The sequence below is a fragment of the Chinchilla lanigera genome, unplaced genomic scaffold (genome assembly GCF_000276665.1).
Source record: "Chinchilla lanigera isolate Chin_1 unplaced genomic scaffold, ChiLan1.0 scaffold00077, whole genome shotgun sequence".
NCBI lineage: Eukaryota > Metazoa > Chordata > Mammalia > Rodentia > Chinchillidae > Chinchilla > Chinchilla lanigera.
Genome location: NW_004955478.1, coordinates 10,932,944 through 10,949,069, shown reverse-complemented (window position 1 = coordinate 10,949,069; position 16,126 = coordinate 10,932,944). Strand labels below are relative to the sequence as shown.

The 16,126-nt window shown below is 48.1% G+C and overlaps 1 long non-coding RNA gene across 1 annotated transcript; it reads right to left on the bottom strand.

Moving 5' to 3' along the window:
- Positions 1–25: 25 nt before the first annotated feature.
- LOC106146423 lies at positions 26–15,592 on the bottom strand. Its single transcript, XR_001230843.1, has 3 exons — positions 15,537–15,592; positions 4,859–5,016; positions 26–66 (listed from the first exon to the last, which is right to left on the bottom strand). It is a non-coding gene; the product is annotated as an uncharacterized LOC106146423 (long non-coding RNA).
- Positions 15,593–16,126: the final 534 nt, after the last annotated feature.

The window sequence follows — 16,126 nt, the reverse complement described above, 5'->3', positions numbered from 1 at the left end:
GCGAGTTCGAGACCAGCCTGGGCGACAAAATGAGCTCAAGGCCAGCCTGACCTGTGTACTGAGACCCTGTCCCAAAAAGACAAAAAAAAAAAAAAAAAAAAAGCAATCTCAGATCAGCAATCTATCTTTACACATTAAAGAAGAAGAAAAAGAACAAAATGAACCTGAAACCAGCAGGAGGAACCAAAAGCGAACAGGAGATAAAAGAAGTAGAAAATAAAACATGGAATCCACAAAGCCAGAAATTGGTTCTTTGAGAAGACCAATAAAATTGACAAAGCTTTAGCTAAACTGACCAAGAACATGAGAGGAGAGACTCTAATGACTAAAATTTTTAAAAATTGCACCTGAGGTCATTACTATCAACTTTGCAGAAGTGAAAAGGGTTATAGGAACATCGTATGTGGGGAGGCTGGTGGAACATACTTGTACAAGCCCACTCCTGTCAGGGTAAGTCTGCCCTAGGTAGTGATTTATTGATTGGTAGAGTCAGAGTGATTGGTAGAGTCAGAGTGATTGGTAGAGTCAGAGTGATTGGTAGAGTCAGAGTCTACTTTTCAGCCAAACCTTGTAATGGCCCGTAGTCAAAATATGACTGTGTGTGAAATGGGTAAAGAATATTTCTAAAATCCAGACGACTGCACTTGCAGTATTGGTGCAGATTCCTCTGAGGCTGTAACACCAGGCCCAGGTCAACAGTTTTTATGTTGGTGTCAGATAATCCCTTTCAACCTAAAGGTACAAAGGTCAACTGGCTGCAATTCAAGGGAGTAGAGTTGAAATAGATAAGAAGATTTGGCAGACTAAGAGCTGAAGGCTACCACAGCTTGGGTCATGTCTGTGCACATTCTTCTCTGGTTACTACACATGCTCCAGAGCAACAGTTTTGTTGTTTCAGTCAAATATTCTTTAAAGCCTAACTGTGTGATGACCCATGGTCTGCCAGTACAAGACAGACCGAGGATGGTAGAGTATTCGTTCAATACAGAGTACAACAGCCTTGTTACTCCTGCCCCAGGTGAAGTGGATTCTTTTCTGGAATCAGATTCCACTTTTCAGCCTAATGCTTCAAACCCAGCTGGTATTCAAAACATTAATTGTAAAGTGGGTAAATAACACTCGCGAAATGCAGACCACCATGGCCTTCGCCATATCTGTGCATCCTCCCCTTTAAGGCTATCATATCTTCCCCAGACCTAATTAAGCGATAGTTTATTGGCTGTACATAGAAGGGATTGGTTGTAAAATGCGGAAATTACTTGCAAAATGCAGACTAGACTACCACTTCCTAGGCATACCCCTATCAAGCTATTATGCCTGCCACAGGTCAATGGTTTTTTTTTTTTTTTTTTTTTTTTTTTTTTTTTTTTTTTTTTTGGTACCGAGAATGAGAACTCAGGGCCCTGGGCCGCTGAGCTGGGCGCTTTTGCCGCTGAGCTAAATCCCCAGCCCCAGGTCAATGGTTTTGTTGGTGGAGGCAGAATCTACTTCTCAGTCTAACCCTGTAATGGCCCCTTGGTTGCCAATGCAAGGATTGTCGGTGAAATGGGTAAAGGACTTTTGTGAAATATAGAGCGCTCTAGCTAGGTCATGTGCGTGCACATTCTTCCGGTCTATTACACCCAGGTCAAATATTTCATTGTTGGATACAGACTCTGCCTTTTTCCCTAACTAGATAAAAACCCATCCATGCGAGGGGCTGAAAAATGGGTAAAGAGCAGTTCTGAAATGCAAAAAATCATTGAACTGGACATGTATGAGCACAATCCTACCATACAGCTAAGTCTGCACAAGGATGAAGTTCTGACGCTAATGTCAGAATCTACTTACTTTTGTTTTTTTTGTTTTTGTTTTTTTTCCAGTACCGGGAATCTAACTCACGACCTCACGCTTGCCAGGCAGGTGCTGTGCCGCTGAGCTAAATCTCCAGCCCCTAGAATCTACTTACTAACATAACTGTTTGTTGAAAAGCTGGCTGCCATGTCAAGGGATGGTCTGTGAAATGGGTAGAGAAGATTTGTAACATTCAGACCACCACAGCACGGGCACATCTGTGCACATTCTTCTTGCCCAGGTGTAATATCCTGAAAGTGTACACAGACAAGCCCCAGGCTTGGTCGATGGTAATTTAAAAATGTTCTTTGCCTACTCCACCGACAACTTCTTGTACTGGCAAGAAATGTGCCATTACACAGGTAGCCTGAAAAGTAGAGTTTCACTTTAGCAACAGAATTGTTTGCCCAGGCTACTCTTAACTTGTTAAGTGTTTGCTCAGACCTGGCCCAGATTATGGTACTATGCGTATCAGAAAAGTGTTTTACCTGTTTCAGGGGCACCCCTTTACACGAGCAGCCAATCTGGAATTACACGTAGGTTGAAGAGGAGAACCTGATGACAGGAGCAGGCGTAATTGCCTGGAGGTTGTACGCACAGACTTCCCCTGGCATCAGTAGCCTGCATTTCACAAATGCCTATTACCCACACCCTCCTGAATGGATAGCCAGGTGACCTGGAAGTATTTAAACTGACAAGGAGTCTCTGACTCCAGTGACGAAACCTTAAATATGGCACAGGTATAATAGTCTGAAAGGAGTATGCACAAACATGTCCTGGGTTGCGGTAGACTGCATTTCAAATACGATCTTTCCCATTCAAAAGACGTTGCCTTCTATGAATACCAATAGACCATTACACAGTTTGGGCTGTTTGAGGAATCTAACTCCAGGAACAAAATTCTTGACCTGAGCACGTACAATATCCCCAAAGGAATGTGCACAGACATGCCCAAGGCTGTGGTAGTGTGCTTTTCACAAACGCTGGTTATCCATTACTCAGTCCATTTCTTGGAATGGCAGCCAATGGGCTATTACGGAGTTAGTGGAGGCAGAATCTACTTCTGAAAAGTAGAACCTGATTGTAGCAACAAAACTGTTGCCCTGGGACAGGTTTATGAGCTTCAAAAAACTGTGTGCATATGTGTCCCACTATATGGTAGTCTACATTTCACAAATGCTTTTTGCCCATTTCTCAGCCACTACTATCCTGTATGGGTCATTATACCATGTGCAAAAATAGAATCTGACACCAGCTGTAAAATCATTGACCTAGGGCAAGTGTAAAATGCTGAAAAGCATATACACACACTTCCAGGTATGGTAATCTGAATTTCTCAAAACTCTTTATCCATATCACAACCACTCTTTTCTTTCTCTATTGGCAACCAATGGGCGACTAGTTAAATCTCTCCAGTGACAGAACTGTGGAACTCAGGAAGGTGTGCCAGCCTGAAAGGACTATGCACAGACGTGACCCGGCTTTGGTATTCACTCATTTCCAGCCACTGCTCTGTGGTCAGTGTATGGTCTACCATATAGTTAGGTGAAAGCAGAACACCACCAACAAAACCAGTCCTGGGGGGTGGGCTTAACTGTTTGATGGAAGTGTGCACAGATGTGGCCCAGAATTGGAGGTCTCTGTTGAAAAATAATTAAGCATGTTTTGCCACTCCCTTCTACAGGCAGCCGATGGACCCTACACAGGCTGTAAGGAGAATGTGATTCCAGAAACAAAACCATAGCCCCGAGGCAGATGTAATAGTCCAAAAGGAAATGCACTGATACGGCCCAGGCTGTGGTCATCTGCACCCAGGCTACCTGTGTAACGGCATGTTTCTTGCCAATACAAGACGTTGTCTATGAAGTAGGCAAAGAACACTTTAAAATTACCAACTACCAAGCCTGGGGCTTGGCTGTGTACACTGTTTCAGGATATTACACCTGGGCAAGAAGGAAGATTTTGTTGCTTCAGTCACAGTCTCCTTTTTGTGCTGTGCAAGGCTCCATGGTGGCCCATAAAATAAGGATCTGAGAAATAAGAGCACTTGTGAGTTTCAGACTATCGCAGCCTGAGGCGTGTCTGACATACTCCTGTATCCTGCCCTGGTCAACGGTTTTGTTTCTGGAACCAAATCTTTCTGCAGACTAACGGTTGTTCATTGGAGAGAGTCACTGGGAAATGGGGCGCAATTATTTATGAAATGCAGATTAGCACTGCCTCAGACATGTCTGAGCACATTGCTACCAAGCTGTTTAGGCTGCCACAAGGCAATCTTTTTTATCTGTAATCTGAATCTGCAAATCAGCCTAACGGTTATTGGCTAGGGGCCGCCATTTCACGAGAGCAACTGTAGAATGGGTAAAGGGTATTTGTGAAATGCGGACTCCCGCAACCCACGACACATGAGTGCACATTCTCTGCAAGCTCTTTTTTTATTTTTTAGGGTATGTAAATATCCAGTCTGTCTTTGATAATATTACTGTTGCTGACATTATTGACATTTCCAGAGAGGCATAGTTGTTCACTTTTATAATCATGACCTAGCATTAGACACCCACACACACCCCAGTTAAGGCAGCATACAAGGATGTAAACATGTGATAATGACATGTATAAGAATTACTGCTGTGTTGTTCATGTCTACTGCATGTGTGTTCTAGGGATCTAACCTGGGGATCTCACTCACAAAAATCTCCCTTGGGCTCCTGGTCCTGACAATGCCAATGCCATGACTTTCAAATCTGGAGCAATTCAGGTTGATTTTAGCCTCCGGCTGTGGGGCGGGTTTTGTGTGTTTTAGCTTAAAGCCCTTAGGGAACCTCTTTCTATCCTTATCAAGGCTCCCTGGCTATGGCTGGTCCCCCCTACATCACTGTGGAAACATAACACTGGGATCCCTGAGTTGAAGCTGTCTCACCGGTACTCTAAGCCCTGGATTAAAACAATCAGCCCTTCCCTGGAATGGCATCTGACCAAACTTTCTCCAGATGATGTGATGAGCACTTGGACTGGAGTCACTCACCTGCTGTTGCCTGATGAAGGACTCACGTGGGAGCAGCATCCCGAGCCCTCCCTCCAGCTCACAGCGCCCACAGGTATGTGCCACTGCCGTGTTTCCCCTGAAGCCCTCTGGAGTCCCCGGCTTTCACTTTGTCTCCGTAGATTTGGTCTCTGTCAGGGCTGAGAAGGACGAAGGAGTTTTCCATATGTGATGTCCCCAGAGAAAGCACGCAGAGGCAGGTATCAGCAAGAGCCGCAGCAGGCAGCCAAGCAGAGCAAGAGCACAAGAGCTCAAGAGCACAAGAGCAGCCTGCATCTTTATTGTATAATTCTTATACATGTTGTTAACTCGCGTTTACATTCTGACATGCTAGCATCACTGGCGCAGGTGTAGCTGTCCACCGTTAAGTCATGGTTACACGGCGATATCCCGCTGTGCACTTGTGCTAGACAGCAAGGTCGTGTCCTCATGTGTCCTTAGATGCCCCTGAGCTTTGAAGCAGTCTGAGCGATTACCCAGTCTCCCTTTCCTGTCAGCCATGATCCTAGAGCTAGGGAGAAAGTGCCAATCGCCCCTTCCCTTCTCTTCATTGAGTTTTGTCTCTTCAATTTCTCTGTAGCTTTTAATTTTCCTGTCAGACCCTTTCTGGTTCCCAGGAATCTACGTCCCTCTTCTTTCATTCCCCAAGTTGTTATGTTCTAGTGTCTGGATTCTGAATCTCACAGAGACTGAGTCCAGCAAACAGTCTTAAAATTTTTGTGGCTTCATTAGATAGTCGTTTACCACACAGTGTGCAAGGCAGGCTTGGAAAATGTGAATCACCTGTTGCAATGAATCCATACTTTAAGTAGGACTCTTGGCATTTTATTTTAAAAGCAGCTTTCTTTTTGTGGGAAGTCTTAGAGTCTTCTGGTGTCTCATCATTGGATCTCTCCCCCTTACAAAAAATCTTTCCAGTGACATTTGTACTTTACTCATTTGGGTTGGGCTAGGTTGTGGGCTTACCAAAACTGACTGAGATCCGTGCATGATAAAGAAAAGAGGAGTTAGGGGCTGGGGATTTAGCTCAGCGGCACAGCGCTTGCCTGGCAAGTGCGAGGTCGTGAGTTCAATTCCTGGTACCAGAAAAAAAAAAACCAAAAAAAAGAAAAGAGGAGTGGATATAAGTGGTAAAAAAAATAATGGGTGGTCCATGAGTGACTAAAATAAATGTTAGATTCTGACTTAAAACCTGCCACTAGCTGGAAGTGGTGGTGAACGCCTATAATCCCAGCACTCAGGAGGCTGAGGCAGAAGGATTACCACAAGTTCGAGGCCAGCCTGACCTGCATAATGAAACCCTGTCTCAAAAAGAAAAACAAAAAAACAACCTGCCACTAAATGCAGCTATGAAACTGATGTACAGAAATTCACTTGCCACTATAAAATCTGGCATCAGATGCAGCTTAATTGTCATTTTCCACTCACTGACAGGGTTTTGATATGAATCTTCAAGCAACTGATTTATTATGGTCTATGTGTGGTCAAATCTCTGTGTTAATCTGTATTTGCAGCTGCTCCCCGGCACTGCCTCAGCTCCACCTCAGACCATCAGGAATCAGATTCTCCTAAGGAACACGCAGCTGGATCCCTCACATGTGCACTTTGCAGTCAGTCTGTGTTCCTCATGTTGCCCTTGACAGGAGCCAGATCTCAAGCAGTAATGTGAGTGGTGGGAAGTGGCTATAAATGTAGAGGAAGCATTGTTTGCTCACCTGCTTCTCATCTGCCGCTATCTGGCCTGCTTCCTAAAAGGCCACTTTGGGGCTGGGGATTTAGCTCAGCTGCACAGCGCCTGCCTGGCAAGCGCAAGGTTGTGAGTTCAATTCCTGGTACCGGAAAAAACCAAAAAAAAAAAAATAAAAAATAAAAGGCCACTGACCGGTGCTGGTCCACAGCTCAGGTGCTGAGAACCCCTGGTACACAGGCATGCAAGGCCCGCTCTTTGTTACACCCTCAAAGGGTAGGTGCACTCATCGGGCAGGCGCACAAGTCTGCTTTTTACTCAGTTAGCTAGGGCTGTTTTGTGGGGCTACCTAAACTGTGACTGAGACAAGTGAACAGTGAGGAAAAGGGGTGCAAATGACGTGGGAAATAAAATAATGGGTGGTCTAGGCACGAGACTGGTAGGCGGGTTATCTTAGGCCCATCCCTGCAAGCTGTGAATACACACTTGAATACACACTCATCTATACGGATACTACCATGGGCCTCTTGCAGCTTAGCTATTGGTGCAGTCACTGGGGGTATTTCAGTAACTTCTCATGTAAATGGGCCTCCAGGAAAGCCACTATTGGAGGACTTAATTAGCTCAATGTTGTGTACTGGTGCCTGTGAAGAAGTGAGAGCGAAATGGAACTCATTTCACTGAAACTGAAATGTAAAATTGGGCTGAGGACAATCAGTGCTATGGTACTTTCATGTGCCTTACAACTCCACAGGGACTGGCTTCACTGAAAGAAAAAATAGGCTAAAACAACAGTTAAAAAGTTTAAATGAAGGCACCTTTTGTGAGTAGAGAAAAGTATTTCCAGCAGCCACAGATTGTTGAACAAAAATTCCAGTGCTAGGGATGGGCTATATGCCTGAGTTCTGGTTGGCCATGGAGGTCTCTGCCCCCATAGCATACAGACTATTGCTACTACAGTTGGTTGTGTGCCAGAACTGAATGGTAAGTCCCTGTTGCTAAAGAATCTACATACTTTGGCTGCAGGACAAGAAAGTCAAGTTGGGACTTGATTTGAAAATCAAGCTGGAAGCTTCCTCCTACTAGCTAGCATTCATATTGCTAGAGAGAGTTATGCAGGCTGCTGGGAGAGAACTGTCTCCAATGGTCCTGCTTGGCTATGGGCCTTTACGTGTTACACGCCCAGCAGGATAGGCAGCCTGTATCTACTGGTGCAGTAGTGACACGGTAGAGCTGGGTGTGACCACCCGCTTTCTTCAAGGGGAGGGGCACATTTGTTCCTATAAGTCAGGACAAAAACCTACGGCTGAGGGAGTTATAGGCCTGAGTGGGGAAGCCACTGCTGTTATTTTGGTAAATGGATATAACGTGTCAGCGAAACTGCCATTCAACATTAGTGTCTGCATCCGCAGATCACCGCTGCTACTGACCACAGTCAGAGGGAACTTCTGGCAGTGGGCAGCAACCACAGTGGCAACCCCAATAAGTCCAACTGCTGGGTATGTGGAGAAATTCTCTAGTCAAGGGAGCATGTCCTGGAATGTGCTACACTTGCCTCCCCTCCCCCGCAAAATTGGAGTAACTTTATGAGGACCCTGGAAGACCCAGAGTGAGACCTTCCTTTAAATAACATAAGTGAGGGACATGTAAAAGAATCCTGACACAAGCACACTTAATTGGTGTGGTGGACTGACAACTGGTGGCCACCTTGTAACCCCCAGCTGAACTGAGTAAGCGTGGTGCTGGGTGTGGGAGGCCCCCCTGGGGACTGTTGCCAGCAGCACAAGAGGCAGAAGTGGAGAAGAAGAAAGAAGGCTGTTGGGAGCTGGTAAAAGCTGCTGGGAGCCTGTTGGAAGTGGACAGAAGCTGTAAGGAGCTGTTGGTTTTCTCAGAGGAGCTCGTCATGCTCACTTTCCTGATGAACTTGGCTGTTTTCATCCTCCAAGGAGCTCGGGACCTTGTTGGCACTGAGAATGGCTTAGGTTCACTTTGGGGGAGCTCTGGTCCTCACTCTGAGCATAACTTCCTGGCTCTGGAGGGGAAGATGGTGCACAACTCAGTCTCCTGGAGAAGCTTGTTGCGTTGGCTTTCCTCATGGGAACTTGGCTGTCCTGATCATTAGAGGCACTCGGGACCTCATTGTCGCTGAGGATGGCTGTGGTACTTTTCAGGGGAGCTCTGGTTCTCATTTTGAGCATCACTTCCTGGCTCTGGAGGGGAAGATGGTGCACTGCTCAGTCTCCTGGAGAAGATTGTTGCGTTGGCTTTCCTGATGGGAACTTGGCTGTCCTGATCATCAGAGGTGCTCGGGACCTCAGTGTTGCTGAGGATGGCTGTGGTACTTTTCAGGGGAGCTCTGGTTCTCATTTTGAGCGTCACTTCCTGGCTCCAGTGCAGATCCCTTAGCCTGCTAGTACAGATTCTTCATCCCGCTGGCATAGACTTCCTAGATTCCACCACTGACCTTTGGGCCTTCGCAGCAGATCCGTGAAAAAGGCCTGCCTGAGATATTGTTATGGGCTCTAGGGCTCTAGTTGGACCTGTGGGAGGCATTGTTATGAGCTCTAGGTCTTCAGCTGGACTCACGCAGGACATTATCGTGGGATCCAGGCCCTCAGCTGGATTCTTTTAGTCTGTAGTGTGTGGACAGATTTCCTGCACTCTCTTGTACATGATTCTTTGGGTGACTATTATAAATAATCTTATAAATTATGTGTCCTGTATAATATTGTTTCTCCTTGAAAAAAACCCCCCAAACTACGACAGTTGGGGATATGTACTCTCGCTTGTGTCGTTGTAGAAGTGAGCCCCTGCTGCCGCAGTCTGTAGAGCACCGTTGTAGCACAGCAGCCCAGCGCCCGGCTCTTAGAAGAGAGAACACTCCCTCTGCCGTTCAGGGCACATCACAGAAGGGGGATCGAGAAGCTTCTAAGAGCCAGGAGAAAGTACAGAGCGCTGTCATCACATCAGACTCATCCCCGAGGGCTGTAAATACGTACTCACCTGTATAGATGCTGCCACGGACCTCTTGCAGCTTACCTATTGCTTTAATCACTGGGGGTCCCCATAAAGCTTTTGCACTTTTGTCCCCTAAACACTAGCCAAAGTAACTCCATCTTGTGGTGCACTCCCCTCCCTTCCCTAGCTATGCAGGGGCCTCCTTTCCACCCCTCCCCACAATGCCAGGTGCTGAGGCTGTGTGCCGGGCTGCAGGGAACAAGGTCGTCTATCATTGCAGCTAGACAGTGCTGGCTAACCCATCAAGGATGGGGTGGGAGTAGACTTCGCACAGCTTTTCCCAAGGACCTTTACTGCTTTTGATCCTCCCTTCTCTGTTTAATTAGAGCCCTATGAAACCAGCAGCATAGCACAGGGGAGCTGGCAACTGTAGTAGTGCTGCAGCTTGTAAGTCGTCAACCCATGATAAACTCATTTATTCCCTGCGCTAGTACTGTCTGAGGAGTTCTTTGGTCTGTCAGTCCTCTCAGCTCAGAGGCAGACATTTCTTTCATGTCTCTCTGGGAAATTTACATAACATGTACTTTTGAGGGACATACTGAGCCCACAGCGGTCATCATACCAGCGCTTTGCCACTTGGCAAGGATTATGTTGACCCATCACCGCCTCTACTCCCCCTTTCAGAGATACGCCCAAAGGGCGGGACTGCCTGGTAGGGCCTTTCCTTAGCCACCACGATACTGAACACAAGCACACACCATGAAGGTGTGTAAGCCGGGTCTTCATTCCCATGTCACCCCGTGTGAAGCAACCTAGGTTTTCTATTGTTCAGTTCATTTCTCTATCAAACTCTTGCTCTGCTTGTTTTTGGAAATTATGGGTTATGTGCTTTCTTTGGTCTGAGGAAATGACCACTGGCCATCCAGATCCATGCAGTACCTTCTGTTGTGGTTCTTCCACAGCCCTGAACATTTCTGTCTTCTACTAAGCAAAGCCCAGTCCCAAGACAATGTCTGTACCACTTAAGACCCACCCGCAGGCCCACACGGCTGCCAGCATCAACCTGATTTACCAACTACATGCAGGGCCTTGATGGGGGGGAATCTGCCACAGAGCCAGCTGCAGGCTTTTTGTGCTGGCATCGTACACCTCAAAGGTGTAGACTCCGCCCATCACTGTACTGCTGCGGCTTCCCCATGTCCACTCATGGAGCCCGCTGGGCACCTTAAGAGAGGTCAGTGGGATGTGCCTTTGCTAATTCCGATCACCTTGTGAACCCAAAGGGGGTTCTTCTGATGGCATCATTGCACCCTACCATAGTGAACACCTCAGTTCCCACAGTGATTTCCATAAGGTTGTGCCTCAGATGGGCACCCTTTAGTAGGCCAGGCTTCCATAGCCCTTCTACTCGACCTTGTGATCAGACCATTGTCACTGCCCACAAATCATTAAAAACCCAGCGTATGAATTTTATCAGTGTTCACTTCTTATGTCCTTGGATCAAAGTGGTGGCCTCCAAACAAGTTGTCCATTCACCTAGGAACTTCCCTCCAAATGCTCAGCACCCCTTGGTCGATCAGTTGAGGGGTGTTTATCGGGCACTGTCCAAGCGGTGACAGAAGGCAGCATCCCTTCACATGGTTCCAAATGAAGCCCCAGCGGGGAAGAGGCTCCCCTCTGTGAGTATCCTGCGTGCATTCCCAGTAGCATGAACCTGTACAATTTCCATTTTCTTATGGAACTCCTTTGGGCACCGCCCTTGCTAGTAGAGTGTTTGTCTGATACCAATCAAGACCCTGTAGGGGTGGAGATTTTTCTCTCTTTTAGGTTTAGCCTGGGGTGGAGCCTATGAATGAAACTATCAACAGACTGAACAGGAGAAAAGGCACACAGAATTATTCATTAAAATTTCCATAATGGGCAACACAGAAAGAAACACTCAGGGGAGATGCTATGGCCTGAGCATGGTTTGTCGTCACATAGTTTATGTGTAGAAGCTTGGTCTCCAGTGTTGTGGTGGGGAACCTTTAAGAAGTGATGGTCTGGAGATTCCAACATGATCAGTTAGAGACAGGGGTGCAGAAGATACTCCAAAAAGAGTCATGGGAAAATTCAGGTCTTCAGAAAGCGGGGAGGCAGTCACACCCAGAAGTGGAACACCACTCTGAAAGATAAATCCTACGGCACAAACCAAATATCTGGATTGCTGAAAAAGGGAAGTGAAAACACCGCTTGTCCCCAAGCCCTTCCCCGGGAACATGCCATCTTAGCGGCGATTCTAACAGCCCGAGGAAGGGGGGCAATGCTGCCATGGCCGGACTCTCCTGGGACACTCTCTACATGTGACTCTTCCGCCCACCTGGAAGAGGAAACCAAGCACGGGAGTAAACTGTGGTTGGGATCCCAGGGAACCCAGGAATGGCAGCCAGAGAAAAGAGACAGCAACGTGGGAGCGGGCAGACCCTCTCCCCAAGCGCCAGGGAGCACTGCCCAGGTGGCATCGGACCCACGGACCACCACCTAGCATTGACAAGGGCCTAGGCAGAGAGAGGCTGGGTACCACGAGCTGTGGGCAGTGGGGACCAATAGACCGCCTCTTGGAGACGCAGGGGAAGAGCACAGTCTCAGTGGAGCTGGTCTGAGTACACATTTTCTATCATTTCCCCAGAAGCCAAAAATACACGAGACAGTGGGACATCATAACCAATGCCCGCCACCCTGTGTGGGCCAAGGTGCCTGTCGGATGGGCCGGGACACCGCCAAGCTCTGCAGGTCGGAAAGTGGAGCTTTTGAGTCAGGGACGGTTGGGGATCTGAGCCTGAAGAAATAGAAGGTTTGGCTGGAGCAGAGAACCTCTGGTGATACACTGGGAAGCCCTGGGGGGGAGAACAGGAGATGCACGCAGGATTTGTCCTGCAGCGAGCAGGGGAGTAGATCACTGGCGGAAGCTGTTGGATAGCCAGGTGGCCCAGCAAACTATTTCACATCTTCCTTCCAAATGGATTGAACTTGTTGGATTTTGGCACAGAGACAAAGGTCTGCAGTAAGGCATGCCTAATACACGGCTTGCAGCCGGGAAGTAGGGCCAGAGAAACCTACCGCTCCCAGGTGGGCAGCTACGCAGCCTGCAGGCAGCGGGGAGATTGGCCTGGCTACCTGCAAGCGGACTAGACAGCAGCGGCAGGGGAAGCGTGTGGATACTTTGGCTGTGTGGAATGGTAACCCTGTGGGGCTTGGGGACGGTGTTCTGCTTGTGTGTCTGCTTTTAGTTCTCTCTGGCTTTCTATTTTTCTCCTTTCTTCAAGTCTTGCTTCTGTATCAATATTATTTTTCAAAGCTTTTTTGTTTTTCTTAGTTTTCAAGTTTATTCCTCTTTGCTACGCTCTCCGTCTTTTCTTTTTTTCTTTCTGTTTAACCTTTCTCCCTCCCTATTCCACGACCTTCACTCTCCCTCACTGTATCTGCTGCCCTCTCTTCCCTGGCTTCTGCTCTACCTCCTGCCTGACGTATTCGTAGTAGGTACCTGTAAACGTAAAAAGAGAATAAGAACAGCCCAGCACTTGAACTTGAATGGTACCATTCACGGTCATCGTGGGGTAAACCTTAACGGGACTGTGCCTACAGGACTCGAACGAAACTAACGACAAGCATCTTAACAGGTTCCGACAGTCCCGCAGCACCCCTCAATCCCTGCTGACAGCTCCTGTCCACTCCATCCTTTCCCCCACCTCCACAAATATTCTCTAAACCCCCTCAACACTAACCCTTTTCTCCATTTATAAAATACCTCCAACAGAGTCTGGCCTTCTATTGATTTTTAACCTATTAATATTTATCCCCCCCCTTCCTGGCCCACCCTCACCCCCCTGCCCTTCCCATCCCCCTGCCTGCCATCACAAGCTGCCCATAGCAGGACAGCGCCGCTGCCCGAGGGAGGGACCGGCACTTCCGAGGCGCCCCGGCTGATGGAGGAGGTTCCTACTCACTCTGCTCCCCACCAGGGAAAGGAGAGCTGAAAACGAGATATTCACAAATCAGGGCTCCAGAGAAACGCAAAGCCGGAGTGTCCTCTATGAGAGGACATGGGCAGGCCCTGAAGAATTTGAAAACAAGCAGACCGCTCTGATTAGGGACCCAGACCTGAATGTGGGGAGGGAAACGGGGGTCTATGTGAGCAGGCAGTGTCTGGGAGCCGTGGGGACCCTGGGTAAGAAGAGGCCAGACTGACCCAGCAGTAATTCCTCGCCCAACCCCTCCCTGTCTGCCAGGAGCGCCGTGCTTACGGGACACCTGTACACGGCCTCCCCCTGCTGGCAGCGCCCGCGAGGGAGCCCTCGACAACCCGGCCCAGGGACTGCCGAGGGCAGGGGGCCCTGAGGCTTCACCAAGTTCACGGGGCAGAGTGATGCTCTCAGAAGAGGGACTGAGAAAGTGCGGCCGGCAGCGGGACAAAGAGTGGTGCCGGGGAGGAGGGCACCCGGCAACGCGCTGAGCGCAGGGCTCGTGGAGGGGAAACAAGCAACTGTGGGATTTGCCTTATAGGGAAAGGAGTGGGGTGACAGGGTCTTGGCAGAAATGGAGGAGGAACCGGGTGTTGGACTAATTGCACCACATTCCTCCCTCCCGAAATTAATTGAGGCGGTCAGATCTTGGGACAGATACAAAGGCCTACAGTTAGTCATGCCCAGAGCACTGCTCGCAGATGAGAGGTTGGCCCAGAGACCTCTGGATGTGCAGGCTTGTACGCCCGAAGGCAGACAATTAAGGGAACCCCGGCCACGGGGGGTGGGGTGGGGGCAGCTCAGAGACCTGCAGTTGAACTCACTGCAGCGCACATGGGGCTGTGGGGATATTTTGATTTTGTGCTTCTGTAGCTGGGTGAGGTTTTTTGTCGTTCTTGTTGCTTATTTTTATTTTTTACTTTTTTCTTTTTTCCTTCCCCCCTCTTTTCTTTTTTATCCTATGTTCCTTTTTCCCTTCCCTCCCCTCTCTTCTTTTCCCCCTTTGGACATATTTATAGAAGTTAGTTGTATACGTGCAAAAAAGAATGAGAATTAGCCCGTGTGTTTTACGGGGCTGGCAGGAGAAGCCTTACAAACTCACTCATAGAGAATCCAGCCAAACCACCAGCACATGAGCAGGTTCCAACAGCCTCACGGCTTCCTTCCATTAAGGTCCCTCCCTCCGCACCCCTCCGCCTGCCCCCATGAATATTCTCAAAAGCCCTCCACTTTACCCCTGTCCTCCAGGTTTAAAATAATTCCCACTTTGACCTCCTGGCTAATTTTTCACCTATTGACATTTCTTTCCTTCCTCCATCCTCGCTAATGTACTCCTTCTTTTGCCCTTTCTTTTTCTTTCTTCCCGCCCTCCCATTCCGTCTGCTAGTTTCAATACAGTACAGTCCTGGAGGGACATTGACAAAAGCGTGACATCGCTAAAAACAAGTTTTAGTGGACATAGTTGGTGTATGGTTGGATATGTTCATGTTGTCCTAACTGGTAGGAATCGCTTCCTTTGGACAAGGTGACTGGGTCCAGTCCTATTAAACTGAGTAGATTGAAAAGGTAGATGATGCCAAGATGGAAACGAAGCCAAGGGCACATCACAGGAAACAAGACACTAAAGAGATCTTCACAGTAGCAAAAAAGCCTTCCCGCTCTAACTGGCCCTCCGCCATCTACACACACACACACATACGCATACACCATGAAAAACACAAGGCCAAAAATGTCTCCAAACACTGTCAAAACTCCAAAGCAGATCCAAGGGGCACCCCTGGACCACACTCTTTATTACACACCACGCACACACTGGAAAAAACTGCAGGGACCACCATCCATGTGCCTATTATCGACATGATTATTCCTTCCCAGGTGTGGGCCAGTTCAGACAGAGCCACTTCCCCTCCGCAGCAGGTGTCCTCCTCCCCATGACCAGCTCAGGTCTTCTGCCAAAAGCCTAGGATTATACTGCTGAGAGTGTGGTTAGTCAAAATACATATACAGAGCTTACCTTAATGACACTTTCTGACCACGCATTGAAACCAAAGTAGTAGTTGCCAGTTTTTGACATTGTGAGCTATTCAGGGAGGGGCCTGACGCTGCACTTCCTAATGTCTGGTCCGGAAACAAACCCGAAGTTACAGGAAATGGACCCACAAAGATCGCAGCCCGTTAGGTTTCATTTTGGATACACCCAAGATTTATCAACACCGATTTCATGGCCTTGTTGTAGAGATAGAAGTGGGGCAGAAAGAACATTTGAAGCATTGCATCCATAATGAACTCTAAAAAGTTTTTTTAAAATTATGTTTAAACCCCAGCACTTTTGTACGTCACTGTCAGGGGCCCTGATTAACCGGAAGGTTTCCCTGACCTCTGGTGGTCAACAGTGGTGGTGAGAGGAAGCGAGGAAGCTCTGTGGGAAAATTATACGGCTGTGAGTGAGCAAGGGAGGGAAGCTGTTTCAGTCTCCTGCCCAGTACCTACTGCTTGAGAGTGTGACCTACACAGCAGGCGAAATGAACCTGAGGCCCACCCCGCTACTGCGGAGAGTTACTCTCCTGTTAGAAGGGGAGACACACTCCTGTGAATTTCACAAGC